A 16,073-nucleotide genomic window follows, 5' to 3' on the forward strand; every position below is an offset into this window, starting at 1 on the left:
CTGTACATATTCCACCTGCCAAACCGATCCACAACAGGGTAAAGCTTCCCCCGGTGCCGACATTAAGCTGCCAACCTTAATGAGTTGGACCGCTGGGACCGGTCTGTTGGAGCTGAGTGTTCCTTCGTCCAGCTTAGCAAAAGATTGGGAGGTAGACCTGTGACACCTCCTGTGACGAGATGTGTGGGTCCTTTCTCATTCACAAAACCTGTAAAATGGTTTAAAGCAGCTTTCTTTAAACTCACCATCTGTTGCAGGATGGTGCTGCTGATGCTCAGGTCTCTGATTCTCAGAGGAGCCTGGTAGTAGTATCCGCGTCCGAACTCGACCATCTGGAGCTGTGAGGCAGCCGAGTCCATCAAGGCCACGGCGAACATGGCGCTGACTCCTGCAGAAGACCAACAGCTTCAGTACTGATACTTTAAATCACTGATACTGATACTTTACTTTGCCGTGTCAGTGAGTCAATCATTAGATGGAGCTTCACCTTCTGATAAATAAGATGATGATGTAACAATCTAAGGTTGTTTTTTAACTGCTAACGTCAGTAGAAAGATTCAGACTACTGTAATCTCTGGAAAACAATGCAGATTATAAGCAGCTCAATGGCTCTTTTTCTACAATTGATTAAATTAAGTGTCTTTCAATTTTTCATCATTTTCATATCAATATAATTGAATATATATGATATTACCTGTCATAACTATCACCCACAGTTAAGAAGCTGGCGAAAACCGACAGAAATCTGCAGCTGAAGTTCAAATGAAACTGGAAATATGTGGTGGTGTTACCAGAGGTTCTTAGTCTCTCAGATTCCTGCTTCAGTATCGCCACGTCTTCATCAAGTCCGTCAGAGAAAATCAGCAGCACCTGATGGAAAATGTCCATTGCATTAGATTAGTTAAGATGTTAAGAGCTCTGAAACCCGGATAATTAATACAGTTCACCACAAGTAAATGAAATGTCATTGGAACTGATCTTTATTTCAATAATTCAATTGAAACGGTAGTTATGGATCTATCCCACAGAGTGAAATATTTCACTAGTATTTCTATTGGGTTTAATATTTCTGGCTTTCAGCTTAGTAAAAATGCAACAGTTTCTAAAGAAATAAAATATGAACAGTTTTAACAGTATGTCCAGGTGTCAGCCCAGCTTTTGCTGAGCTGCTGTGTGGGAGTCAGTGACTGTCTGCTGAACATCTCTCGTCAGTCCAGTCTTCTTCATGGTTGTCGGATATCTTATTACATAATTGCAAATTTGAAAAAAAACAAAATGCAATTATGTTCTAAGATGGAACTGTACATTTGAAACAGATGACATCCTATATTTTCATTGCTAACAGTCTTAACTGCAACAGTGTCCTCGAGATATGATGCAGCTGATTGGACTCAATCTCAGATTTCGGAGGAACTGATCACATGAAGACATAATCTCACCTTGACTTTTGCTCTGGACTTGGACTCAAACTTGGTCCTGAAATATTTGAGCATGGCAGGGTTGAGCAAAGTGGCCCGGGACCATGAAAAGTCCATGACGTTCCTCAGAACATCCTCCTTGAAAGCCTCAAAGTTTGTGTCGAACAAGGAGCTGCCATCGACACTTACGATGCTGAAGGAGATCCGGGTCGGGACAGAAGCCGAGCAACACAGGTCGTTCACCGTAGCAACGTAACGGACAATTTCCTGGAGAGGCCTAACTAGTCTGAAAAGTGGCACATTGACGGTACCTGCAGAAATATCAAACCCTACGGCGATGTCGATGGTGCACTTTTCAACTAAAGGGAAGAAAGGAACAGCTTGAGTTCCATCAGGTAAACACATTCATCTGATGGGACAGAACACATTTATCAACTTACCAGGGGCAGAAGAAGGAGAAACAGTAGAGAAAACAGGAGGGACAGAGGGAACAACAGTGGAAACAGGCTTCTCATTCTCCTTGCAGATGGCATCAACCACCTTAGTCTTGAAGTTTGGCAGGTTGTTTACGTCACCAACTTCGATAATTTTCCTTGGGTCACCAGTGATCTGAAGGAGCTGCGTTTGATAAACATCTCCAATTGCTACAGCAAATACATCAACGCCAAGTGCTCTGAGTTCATTGGCTGCATTTTCCACATTATCGTAAGAATTACCATCCGAAAGCAGCAGCAGAGTCTGGGGCACTTTTCTCTGGATGCGGCTGCCTTGGAACTGGGTGAAATAGTCCTTCGTAGACCTCAGGGCACTGCCGAGGTAGGTTTCTCCACCTGAATATTTTATTCTTTTTATGTGATCAACTATGTCCTTTTCAGAGTAGTAATTATTAAGATAAAACTCATGTTGGAAAGTTGCACTGAACTGCGCCAGTCCAACATGTGTACGTTTATCACTGATTTCCAAACCGGTCACTACTTCTGCTGCAAAGTTTTTCACTACATTGTGATTTGTGGAGGTGATGCTGCCAGAGTGATCAATCAGAAAGACCAGGTCCATCAGTTCACAAGCTGCCAGAGAAAAGATAACACATCAACGGGGGAAAAAGCAGGAGATAATCACAACACATTGCTTCGATATTCACATTCAAATATACATTATCTGACCAGAAAACCTTGAGATATTTGCCTTTTAGGTGAAATCTCAGAATGAACCAAGAATCCAATTTAACCTTTTAGGGTGAACTTAATATGACCTTTCCTTTCCTCTCTAAATGTCTGAACGCACATGTCCAACAGTTTACATCCTGACGTCATAAGACCAAAGATGATTCCACACCAGCCTCGTATCATCTGCCTTAATCAAACTCTAGTTTGATTCATAGACCTCAATGTGACATTGTCGCCAAACACGCATCCACTGTGTGTTTGGGAGGTGGAAATGTGGACCAAAAAACTGAACTCTGGTCCGCCTATAAGCCTTGGTCTTGGATTGGTGGACATGAACTCTGGCACGGTTTGAATACTTTTGCCAAACACATTTATCAACTTACCATGGGGAGGAGAAGGAGAAACAGTAGAGAAAACAGGAGCGACAGAGGGAACAACAGTGGAAACAGGCTTCTCATTCTCCTTGCAGATGGCATCAACCACCTTAGTCTTGAAGTTTGGCAGGTTGTTTACGTCACCAACTTCGATAATTTTCCTTGGGTCACCAGTGATCTGAAGGAGCTGCGTTTGATAAACATCTCCAATTGCTACAGCAAATACATCAACGCCAAGTGCTCTGAGTTCATTGGCTGCATTTTCCACATTATCGTAAGAATTACCATCCGAAAGCAGCAGCAGAGTCTGGGGCACTTTTCTCTGGATGCGGCTGCCTTGGAACTGGGTGAAATAGTCCTTCGTAGACCTCAGGGCACTGCCGAGGTAGGTTTCTCCACCTGAATATTTTATTCTTTTTATGTGATCAACTATGTCCTTTTCAGAATAGTAATTATTAAGATAAAACTCATGTTGGAAAGTTGCACTGAACTGCGCCAGTCCAACATGTGTACGTTTATCACTGATTTCCAAACCGGTCACTACTTCTGCTGCAAAGTTTTTCACTACATTGTGATTTGTGGAGGTGATGCTGCCAGAGTGATCAATCAGAAAGACCAGGTCCATCAGTTCACAAGCTGCCAGAGAAAAGACAACACATCAACGGGGGAGAAAGCAGGAGATAATCACAACACATTGCTTCGATATTCACATTCAAATATACATTATCTGACCAGAAAACCTTGAGATATTTGCCTTTTAGGTGAAATCTCAGAATGAACCAAGAATCCAATTTAACCTTTTAGGGTGAACTTAATATGACCTTTCCTTTCCTCTCTAAATGTCTGAACGCACATGTCCAACAGTTTACATCCTGACGTCATAAGACCAAAGATGATTCCACACCAGCCTCGTATCATCTGCCTTAATCAAACTCTAGTTTGATTCATAGACCTCAATGTGACATTGTCGCCAAACACGCATCCACTGTGTGTTTGGGAGGTGGAAATGTGGACCAAAAAACTGAACTCTGGTTCGCCTATAAACCTTGGTCTTGGATTGGTGGACATGAACTCTGGCACGGTTTGAATACATTTGTGAAGCTGAGGCCGTTGTTTTTTCTCTCGACAGTAGTCTCACACGCTTCTATCAAGAGAAGAAATACTTGTCCTGCTTTCAAAATGAAAATGTGTGCTCTCAAATTATGGCAGAAAAATTCCCTTATATGTCTTTGTTTCAGCACACCTAACTCAAATATTAGCTCATTAGCAAAGCTCCATAGAGCTGAGAGCATTCTCGTGAGATAGTTTCACCATTTATTTCAAATACAAGGACACATGTAAAAGTTGCAGGACTCTGGCCCTTGAGGAATGGAGTTTGAGGCCACTGATATACAAGATTGTAACGCTGGACCCCAAAACCTTAATGACCCGGTCGTTCAACAAGAGAGGGACACCACACCTCAGCAGGCGATAAGACGAGTTACGGACAGGAGGAGATCGCATTGTCAAACTGGGGTTGATGCTCAATGTCACTTTAGACATTGACATAACCAGCACTGCAGTAGGCCTTTGTTAGTGTTTGAGATAAAGGAACCACCACTATTTTAGTATAGAGTGAACTATTAATATTTTCCATCAATTTCACCTGAAAGTGAACTATCCCAAACTTTTTCTTAGTATGTATACATCCAGACAGTGTAAGTTGTGTATCTTACACTCCACGTTCATTCTCCATACTTACGATGTTTGGTGATACCACAGATGACTCCAGATATCTGTTTATACAGAATCTCCAGCTCTTTGAATTTATCCACATAGAAGACATTGGATTGATTGTTTCCCGCCATGATCAGTAGCTCATTCTTGTTTGCGTTCTCTACACCTATACTAAAGACAGTAATGTTATTGGCTCGCAGTGCATCCGAATATTTTCCTAGGTTAGCAGGGTTTGTGGCTGCCCCATCTGTGATCACCATGAGAATCTGAGGAACGCGGAAACTTCTCCTGCCACCGTGTTCCTCGTTAAAGAACTGCAATGAGTAGTCCAAAGCTTCGCTGGTGTATGTGTCATCTTTTGGCGGCACTAGAGCTTTTATAGCATTACGAATTTCTCCTTTGGAGCTGTAGGTATTCAAAGTAAACTTGATTTCAGGTTCGTTGGAGAAAAAATGGCTCCAAAACGGGTAGAGTCACTACTGACTATGCTCCGGTTCACTACAGACTCCATAAACACTTGCATGCTTCCGAAGCGGTTTTCTATGCTTCCTGAGCCGTCCACCAAGAATATTATATCAGCCTTTTCAATCTTCTTACAATCTGTGAGTAGAACAAGTGAAGACAACACATCAATTTGTGTGACTGCTTTGAAACCTAACTTTCAACCTGATGGGACTGATGACAGCTTCATCAGACAACAATCCCAACAGTTTGATTGAAGGATCCTCACCATCTTTTATTTTTTATCTAAGATAAAAAATTATAAACAGTGGAAAAAATAAAATACTTAAGCAGGTAGTCATTATCCAATCTCACCTTTGTGTGGGTCGCAGAACTTCAAGGCCAGCATGCTGTCCAGTTCACTTATTAGATCAACATTTACTTCATTGATGACTTTGTCTGAAGAGCCACTGATTTCGTACAGCTGGCTGTAGTTACTGTTCACCACTCCGATTGAAAAGATTAACACTCCTTTTGTCTCAGAGCCTCTGCTGGTCCTTTGAATTCATCGGTTGCTTTGTTGAAGGTGATCAGCACCAGGTTCTTCCTCAGAGTAGGACGTCCTCCTTCAGCCTCACTGAAGAACTGTGAAACTTCGGTGAGGGCCCTTCCCGTTTCAACCCCGCCATTTTGCTGCTCCATGTTATCGATGGCTCCCAGTATTTCATCTTTGCTGAAGTACTGGTTCAGACGAAACTCTACTTTTGTCGTAGTGCTGAATTGCATGACACCCACATGCATGTCAGTCATGCCCACAATAGACTTGGTAACCACAGATTTCATAAATTCTTTCATTTTCCTAAAGTTTTCTGCAGAGATTCTCTCTGAGCTCTCGGTTAAGAAGATGACGTCACTGGGAGCGTCCTCACAAACTGGAGACAGAACACAAGAACATCAGTTATGATCCGGTCCAAAGGTAACTGCAGAGTCCAGCTGAACGGTTCTCTGCTTACTGCAACAGAAAACTCAATGAAGTTATCACATTCTCTGATAGATTAGCCAGAAGTGCTCTTATGAATATACTCCCACACAACATACCATTTCTCCTATTACGGTAAAAATTATCAAAGGCAAAGACTTTAAAGCAGTGGTTCTGAACCCCTGGGGTTCTACAGAACCCCAGGGGTTCGATGAGTCGGTCTCATGGGTTCGGCTGAGCCTCTGCCTCAGAGGTGAAGACACATTGTGTAAAGTCGTGATGATGCGCCGCTCGGCCAATCAGAGCCGCGGGGAAGTTAGCGCGCGGTATTCAACGGCTATTGTTGTTTCTCAATATTTGAATCCTTACTAAGCAAGTCGAGCAAAAGCAGGAAGTGGTCGGACGAATATGTACAACATGGATCGATGTGTATCAGGGAACGGATGGGAGTCAGAGTCCCATCTGCATGATGAGCAACGCCAAGTTGAGCAACTCCAGTCAGCTTCAAGAAGTAAAAAAGTATTTGGTGGATTGAAAAAAACAAAATAAATTTAAGAAAATTAAGTTAATTCTTTAAAAAATCAAATTTATTTTTAATTAGTAAAATGGTTTAAAAAAATTGGGTGGGTTGAAAATCTTTTCTGGGGCCAGAATAAAGTAACTCTGTAATTTGTTGTTCATGCTCTGTGTTGGTTTTGTTCTTTGAGCAAAGTGATGTTCATGCATGACTCATTTTGTGCGCTGGTAAAAAAGCACATACCTATGACTTGAATGTGGAAAAAAATCATTTTATTTCAATAAAAAAGGGTTCAGTGAATGCGCAGATGAAACTGGGGGATTCGGTTCCTGAAAAAAGGTTAAGAACCACTGATTTAAAGTCTAATTAATTAGATGTACACGGGGCGTGTAACCCAGGACTATAAAGTGCTATCAAGTGCTGCTGGATGTTGCACTTGGATAACAAGGTCTGACTTTACAGAGAAAACTGACCCACAGAGTCATGGCAGTTATTGTTCTCAAGAGTCATCAGTCGCTTCCCATTTACAGATAAATATGAACACAAATCAGATTCTCTTATTTTTATGGTAAAGAAGGCCATTTCTAAAAAGTATGGAAGCCTGTGCAATAAAATGTATTAATCACAATAACAGAAATCTGCATTCTCAGCCTTGGTATTTACTCATCGTTGTCCAATATTAACATTTTTTGAGGATTTGAAACATTATGACAGAAATGAAAAAGGAAAAACAATGTTTGTTTAGGTCCGTTTTGACACTATATTCCATAACAGCTTGTACTGGAGATAAGCTGCTAAAGTTACGTAATTCAAAATGTTGATAAAAACAATGTGCCATATCTAGAGCATTTAGTATTGGAGAAATGTCTTTGCTCGTTTCCTCACCTGCTGGTCCACAGATTGGTCTTAGAATATCGTTTTTGATCCACTGGAGGAAATAGTAATCTCTGACTTTAAAGGTCCTGTCTGGATCACCAGAGATCTCCTGCAGCTGAGCTTTGTTTGACCTCTTTACTCCAATAGCAAAGACCATGACGCCTTGCGCCCTTATTTCTCTGCTGGACCTCTGACACTGTCTTCGGACTCTCCTGCAGTGATGACGATCAGATACGTCGAACCCTGACTGTAGGGTACCGTCTTGACATGTCTTTCCATGAATGTGAGGGCTCTCCCTGTGTTGGTCCGACCCCCCTCATGATTGACATAATTCAGAGCTTTGCTCACGTCTGACAGTGTCATCCGGTCAACTCAAACCGAGCTGAGTTGGAGTATTTCACAAGCCCGATGCGAATATGATCGAGTCTGTCCTGAAATTCTCCAAGAAAGTTAGTGATGAACTTCTTTGTGTCAGAGAGGTCAGAGGAATCGATGTTGTCAGAGTCGTCAATGAGGAAGATGATGTCTGCTTCATCCTTCTGATAGCATGCTGGAAACAGAAATGCTACCGGTTAGTGTGATGCTACTCAACAACAAACGTGACACACTAGTTTGTCTTGTGTTTGAGGTAAGCAGGGATGTTTTTCTGTCCTTCAGTCAGTGGTTGTGTGACGCCACTGGATCGACCCCAATTACCTACAACTGACAGATCCTGACTGGAGGTATTTCTTTGTCCCATTTGCTGAAAAGCTACAGAGAGATGTACAAATCTATAAAATCTTAAACTGAAGAAAATTAAAAATTTGTATGAGGGAACGCCTGATCTGATACAAGTCATAAAACTGTGGGGTCAATTGCAGAGCGCGATGCCAAGGCACATCAGCTCAAATAAATATTTACCAAAGAAAACTAATTGACAAAATTAAATCCAAAGGTATTAATTTAAAGGACATGAACACAATTCAATGAGGCTTTAGTAAGATACCGTCAAAGGTAGAAAATATGAATCATTTTTAATGATCTAATGTTTGACTTCACAGAGATTTCTACGAGTCTACAGACTTTTCTGTAAGCTGGACCTTAAATAGTGTGAAACAGTTCCACCTTCCTTGGTGTCGGCGCTGTTTTTGAAGGAGTTGACGGAGCCCTGAATGATGGCACTGCAGATACTCTTCTGCATGATTTTCCTCAAGGGTTTCAGTTGCATGAAATTGTCCACAGTAAAAACATGCCTGTTGGTAGGATAAGAGGCCATTTCGTACAGATCTGGCGTCTTCTCATTTAGTCCCATCATAAACTCTGACTGGAAAGCGATGTAGCTCTGCCACCGCTTCCTTCACGCTATCCTGGGATTTACCGTCTGTAACCAGGATAGCTACCTTCTGCACATCCCTCCTATTGCCACTCCCTTTGAAGACTGACTCCAGAGTGAACCTCAGAGCAGCTCCAGTGTTGGAGCCACCGCCGCGGTAAGGGAGCACCTTCATCAACTGCTGAGCTTCTGTTCGGTCCTGGAAGCTGTTGAGATAAGCGTGGGCTTTGGGAACCTCATTGTAGGTAACAATTCCCACTCTGACTCCCGTCTGATTGACGTTCAGGCTGCCGATAAGTGACCCCACAAAGCTCTGGATGAGTTGGAAGTTGTTGTTCCCGATGCCTCCGGACTCATCGATGATGAAGACGATGTCTGCAGTGTTGACTCTCTGACAGTCTGTAGAAACAATGCAGGAAGTTTATTAGACCGTCTTCAAAAGATTCACAAAGTTTTAATCAACAGCTTGTTAAATTACAACAAACAGATCAGCTAACATGACATTGATTCATTGTAAATCCTGTAATTTACTCACATTACTCCACAGGGATGTACATGTCAGTGAGACAAGCAGTCGATAATCCAAAGGTAATTTTATGATGCTTGTGTGTCATTAGTGGAGGAGTTACAAAATGTGTATTTATACTCTAAATCGTCAGTAAATCCTGCTTTGGTGTAGAGAATAAGTATTTTGTTTTAAAGATGTCAGCTAGCAAGATTGGCTGGCTTGTTTCTATGATTGTAATGTGGAGATAAGTCATGTTTCATAATGAACAGTGACTTAAAAACTGAGTTTTCTCACAGCCCTAGTTATCGGTCTATTGTTGGAAGGGTTGGTGAGGTTCATCTGACACTTTGTTACAGGCGGAAAGCTCCTACCTTCCATGGCTGTTTCCACTTCCTGGGTGGTGAAGAAATCCTTCAGCTGAGTGATCCTCAGACTGTCATAGGCACTGTCAGCAAAGCTTAGCATGTTTTCCACTGGCACAGCCGAACTCATGCCTACAACAGACACTCCTTGGGATCTGACGTCTTGACCGGCCAAATATAAGAGTCCCTTAGGCTTTTCTCCAAGAACAACAACCAAAAACTGTTGAGCTCCTTGGTTTGCACGGCCGCCGTTTTCAGGGAGGAAAAGTTACGAGCCGCGTACCTCAGAGCATTTCCCAGGTTCGGTGCTTGGCCAGTTTGTGGCAGCTGTTTAATGTTTTTTAATGCTTTTGTGTACTGTGGTTTAGTTTTATGAGTGTTTAAATAGAACTCAGTCTTTACATCCTGGCGATACTGAGCCAAACCGACATGGTAGCTCGACTGTTCAGCGCCTATCTGCTCGATAAATCTGATGAGCTCATTCCTAAAAAAGATGAACTGTCGCGGGCCCAAGGCGCTGTCCACCAGCAGAAAGATGTCTGCAAATTTATTGCCCAAAGCTGGAAGCAGACACAAAGAAACTCAACTGAAAACCAAATCCGGAAAATTCAGTTCAAATTCAAAAATATTTCATTTATCCCAAAGTGAAATTAAATGATTTAATCAGAAAAGTTCACTGCAAAAAATCATGTTGGCACAACACAGTTTTATCAGGGTCCCAGGAACTGGGCTCAGGATGACCCTGATCCGTTTTCATTAGGAAAACGAATCAGGGGTCAAAGATTTGGTGCTTTTCTTGGAGCAACTTCTTCATGAACATGTATGCGGACAGACACGATTTTCAGGCTCCAGAGACTCGACATGCAACTAAACATCTCCAAGGTGAGACAGAGGTCGGCTAGACGTTTTTGATGGACAGCATAAATAAATCGGCCATATTCTGTTTTTACCCGTCAAACTGTAATCATATTAACATCGGCTATTCATTTTTATGTACATTAGTTGAGCCGTGAATCCAGATCCCATCGCACATAACGCAGATAAATCCATCGAACAAAAACCACTGACTGTAGCCCCAATAACTTATCACTGAAGTGATGTAATTGACTTTCATCACATCCTTTCACCTGCTGCGGTCTGAACGCTCAGCCTCAGATTCCTCCTGGTGCATCTGCAGAGAAACCTGCGCTGCTTCATCCGTCAGTTGATCCGTCTGATCCAACCGGATCAACTGAACTGAGTTTCTCACTGTGTGATCCAGGCGTTGTGCTTTTTCCAAAACGGACAGATGTTAAATCAGCTGAGAGAGGGGACCGACTTCCAGCTCCGTAGTTCAAACTGCAGGCGAGTTAAGTTGAGTTTGCAGCGGCAGAGCATCGGTTGTGCAGCCGACTGCGCATATTATGGTCGAATGAACTTCTGCACCGTCATTTATTTGCTGAAGATAACTGCCGGCTCCTCCGTTCAGACTATAAATGGATTAACACAACATTGCATTGTCTTTAGTTTTTCTGCTCTGTAATGGAGTCTGGCATTAAAGGCCTCGTTTCTACCAAAGGTTTTTAAAGCTCTTCTTAACACGGCCGGCCCGTAACCCTTCAACCCGCTGATATTCAGAAAGGATTTTTAATTAACTGATTTCAGTTTTATTAAAAAGAACTTTTGGATAAAGTCTATAATGTCTGTTATTACAACCTGCCAAACGGCTTCAAATTTTCCTGTCATGAAAAAAGGTAAAATATGGAAAATATGCTGTTAACAGGACCTGTGGGGGCGTCCTTCATTTTCAATCACGTCTGTACTGATTGACCAACATTTCTCTTCCTTTATTTCCTTTATCTCTTGTTTTTGCTCAGAATCAAGAAAACACCAAAGTTAGAAATGCTGAATCTTCCATCAATATTTCCCCTGAAAGCTCAGACTGTCAGACCGGCTGCTGTTTAAAGGAGGAGGTTCCTTCCCACTGTCTGCACATGCATGAGGAGTCACTGCAACGCGACCGCACTGGGCTTCCTGAAGTCAAAAACATTTGATCATAAACTGACTTATCAGATGTAGAATTAAATTTGAACTTCTAGTTGGATCTGTCAGCAGAACTGGATCAGTTTGATTTTTCACATATATAATCGGTTCTGTTTGCAGAACCTTTGCAGAACTTTCTAACTCAGCAGGTTGAGGCAGGGATGGCTCTGAATGCCGGCCGGAGGTCTGGCCACCGCCTTCCTGTGCCAGGCTGCTCTCTCCACTGACCAAACTCACATCCACTTGGACCTTTCTGGTAGGTTTTCTACCGGGTCAATCAGCGAACAAAAGGAGAAGTTGTAAAGTTGGTTTTTGTGTTTTAGAACTGCAGTTTGAGCAGCGAAGGAAGTTCGTCCTTCCAAATACTGAATTAATGTCATAACAGTGGAGGCCGGTTGTTTCTGATCAATGTGCCACATTTCACACGTCACAGAGAAATGTTGCTGAGAGTTCAGTCCTCCAGGAAACGACAGTTTGTCGAGAGTCCAGGCGCGGTGGATGAGCAGAACGAGGTGCTTACAGGCTGCTGTCCAAACCCTGGGACATGACGGCCGAAGCACTGGGGCCACAAAATATTCAACTTTCAACTAATTTTGTGTCCTTATTTTATATCCTCAATGACAAACTAAACATGCAAGATTTTACTGTTCATTTCATTTCTTGAACAAAGGAATGTAATTTTGCTGTAACTTGTCTTTGTCTCAGCCAAACCTGGACTCCCTGACAGATGCAGCAAAGCGTCCGTCTGCATCGGCCGCCTGACGCTGCAGCTCGGATTTGTTCCAGTGTAGATGTAGTGGGGAGAGGAACTGAAATGAACCGAACGCTCAGACCGACGACACCTTACCTATTTTTCTGGATCTCCAGGGAGGAGCACACGGTTTTCAGCAGAGTGTTTCTCAGACTCTGCAGTCTGGAAGCTGTCGGTGGTCAGGATGTAGTCTTCTGGTGTGGGTGGTTAGCGATGATCTTCAGCTGATCATAATTGTACTGAGACACGCCGATAACAAACACAAAGACGTTGAGGTCGCGGAGACGCTTGGCGGGTATGGACACATCATCGCTGGAGTTTCCGTCGGTCAGGAGCACAGCGACCTGAGGGACATGCTGCCTGGCTCGGCTTCCTGCCTGAGCAGTAAAGTATTCCTCCCGGATGAAGTCCATAGCTTTGCCCGTTTTTGTGCCACCGCGAAGGAAAGCAATTCTCTCCACAGCGTCCAACATGGCTGTCTTGTCCATGTGGTCTTTCAGCAGGAACTCCTTCTTGGGAGCGTCTCCGTACAGTGCCAAGCCCACCTGCACTTTACCAGGACCAATGTCCAGGTTCTGGATGACATTTCTGAGAAACGTGCGGACTATCCTGAAGTTTTCCTCGCCGATGCTACCGGAGCTGTCCACTAGGAAGACGATGTCCCCCGATGTGGCGTTTTCACACTCTAGAAAGAAAGATCAATGTGATGAAAGATGGTTGGTTTAGAGAAACAAACCAAGCTTTAGGAGCTGGAATATCACCGGGAGGAGAATCTCCTCACACGTTATTACAGTGAGGAAAACCTCCGGCAGCCGGCGCCGCTCCAGCCACAGGCCTTTCAGAGCAGCGCTGGAGGAGGGTCGGTCAGGTCAAAGGTCATCTTCCTCACCAGTAAGTTCTTTTCTAATATCAAGTGTCGGCTGAGCAGAGACCGCCCAGAACCCGGCGGCGGCGGTGATGATGAGGACCACGGCCTCCCTCATGGCGGATGCTTGGTGGTTTCACTTCCTGCAGAAAACAGTCAGTGAGGATCTGGACTGAAGATCAACAGGTTCTATCAAAAAGCAGAAAAATATCATCTGGTCAGACCTTCTGCTTAACGACCTCTAGATGACCCTGCTTTGGTTTCCATTGTCTCCAATCCTCATTTCTTTCAAACGTCTATAAATCTTGGAGGCTGTGATATTTTAATTCTGCTCTTAGTTTCCTGCTTCACCTCAGCAGGGTCGGTTCTGACAGCCAACAGGTTGGTTGGACTCAGAGCAGAGACAAAGAGAACCAGCAGCTGCAGGTGGAGCAGATGTTCTGGTTCTGATAGAACCGGGTCGACCGGACCATCAGGAGGTCCAGGCCCAGGTGTTTGGTGTCTCCTGATCTCTGCATCGTGTTTGTTAATCATCTCTAATTTACTTGTTTCCAAGTCAGGATGAATCAAACAGACAGGAAGCAAAGTTCAGTGAAAACATCAAATCTTTTCAAAATAAGAGCGACGTATCAAACCACATCCGTCCTCAGAAAGAGATTCCTGGTAAAATCAGGAACATTTGAGACAAACATTGCCTGATTCTGCCGCTGCGCTGGGCGGGCCGGCCCAAGGTAGAAGCAAACCAAGCGGCCGGTGAGGGTCACTGGGTGACTGACCCAGTTCTTCATAACGTTTGATAATAATTAAAACTTCTCAATGTTTGGAAATGTTGTTCCTTCATCAACACGAGCGGTTTAAAGCCGTTTGCTACGGATAATTTATCTGTCTGAAACAAACATTTTTACATCAACATCTTAGTGATGTGAAACTTCTTTTAAAATGTCCTGAAGGCTCAGAATCAGCCCGGTACCAGTACCGGTACTGGTACCAGAACCGGTACTGGTACCAGAACCGGTACCGCTCTACAAAAGGTGAGAAAGACTCACCTGCTATACATCACATTTTTAGCTCCTGTATTTACGCCTGAGAGAAATGAATTGAACCACAGAATGTCATGAATGCGTTTCTATATTCCAGCTGGCTGCACCGATCGCAGGTGAGTGAAGAATCTCATCATCAGATTTCTGTCGGTTCACATGAGCAGAAATAAAACGCCCCAAAACAGGAAACATTCCAGAGACCAGCAGGAACGACAAGAAACCTGAGCAGGAGAAACGCGAATCTGACTGCTGATCACCGAAACCTGCAAACCAATCAGTTATCTGTCAGGCAGCAACTGAAACTCATCCTGCAGGTCAAAGGTCAGACAGAAGGTACTCACAGTCGAGCTGCTGCATCAGAACCAGCTGCGTTCCTCTGGCACAGAGCTGCAGCACTGAGACTGGGTGAGAGGAGGATGAGGGGAAGGATGAAGGAGGCGGGGTTTAGGCTGCAGGGGTGGGGCCAGGCTGCAGGGGCCCAGGCTGCAGGGGCGGGGCACAGGCTGCAGGGGCGGGGCCCAGGCTGCAGGGGCCCAGGCTGCAGGGGCGGGGCCCAGGCTGCAGGGGCCCAGGCTGCAGGGGCGGGGTCCAGGCTGCAGGGGCCCAGGCTCTGTTCTGATCCCCCAGGGATCCTGCAGCGGTCAGCTGGGCTGCCTGCAGTTGTTAATGAAGCTGGACAGAAACGGCTCCACACGTCCTGATTGGACGGCTCCGTAGTGAGGCGTCATGGCGGCGTCTCTGCCTCCGACCCGTCGGTTCTGTCTGCAGGAGCGTTGATCAGGTTTCCTGCTGCAGCCAGATGTTTCTGCTTTCATTTGGCTGTCGTTGGAAACGTCACAAAGACTTTGTGTGGGCAGAGAAGCTTAATGCTGGCAGCCGCAGCACATCTGTGGTTTCTGGATGAAAGAAGTGAAAAGTGTTTTCTCACATGATGCTGAGCAGAACCTCAGAGTAACGCTTCCTAGGAAATTCTGGAGAAAACTCTGAGTTACATTATTCCAGATGTGAGGGTGGCTCACGCAGGAGAACGCTGCCGGGTTTTAACTGTGGAGGAGGGTCGGTCAGGTCAAAGGTCATCTTCCATTGACCTGACTGACCCCCGCCCCTCAGTTCGTGATGGACTGTCGCCACCGACGAACTCCAGGCTGGACGCAGCTGTGAGGACGACCAGCAGGGGGCAGAAGACTCAAGCCTGAGAGGAAGTAAAGCAATCATCTGATGAAGTGAAGGAGCAGCAGATTGGGTCCATATTTCAGTTTGAAGGTTTAATTGAGTCCATCTGCAGCTCTGAGGAACAAAACGGCTCTTCTCCTGCTTTGGGTTTGATATTTTTGTTTCTATGAAATAAAAGCTGAGGAAGGAAAAAAAACCCAGTCATTAAGACTTAGGAATATTCTGGAGGGCAAAGGTCACGCAAGCAGAACGCCTGCAGGTGAATCGAGATTTCTTTATAGCTAAATGTTTGGTTCATTTTCTCAATATAGTCGGAGAACTTTCATGTCTGTTTAAGCTGCGTTTATCATTGATAATAAAGTTATGCAACTTTATTATGTTGCATAATAAAGTGAACTTATTGAATGGATCCCTGATTACAGCTGAAGCCATCAGAGCCTCCCGCTGCCCCTGTGACCCGCTGCACCTGTGACCCTGTGACCTGACCCTGTGACCCGCTGCACCTGGACCCTGTGACCTGCTGACCCTGTGACCTGCTGACCCTGTGACCCTG

At 44.3% G+C, this 16,073-nt stretch overlaps 1 pseudogene; it reads right to left on the reverse strand.

Moving 5' to 3' along the window:
- Nucleotides 1-14,739, reverse strand: part of LOC129380007 (collagen alpha-6(VI) chain-like) — a 38,839-nt pseudogene extending 24,100 nt beyond the window's left edge.
- Between the last annotated feature and the right edge of the window lie 1,334 nt (nt 14,740-16,073).

This window comes from Poeciliopsis prolifica, unplaced genomic scaffold, assembly GCF_027474105.1.
Source record: "Poeciliopsis prolifica strain line A6 unplaced genomic scaffold, Auburn_PproV2 SCAFFOLD063, whole genome shotgun sequence".
Lineage (NCBI taxonomy): Eukaryota > Metazoa > Chordata > Actinopteri > Cyprinodontiformes > Poeciliidae > Poeciliopsis > Poeciliopsis prolifica.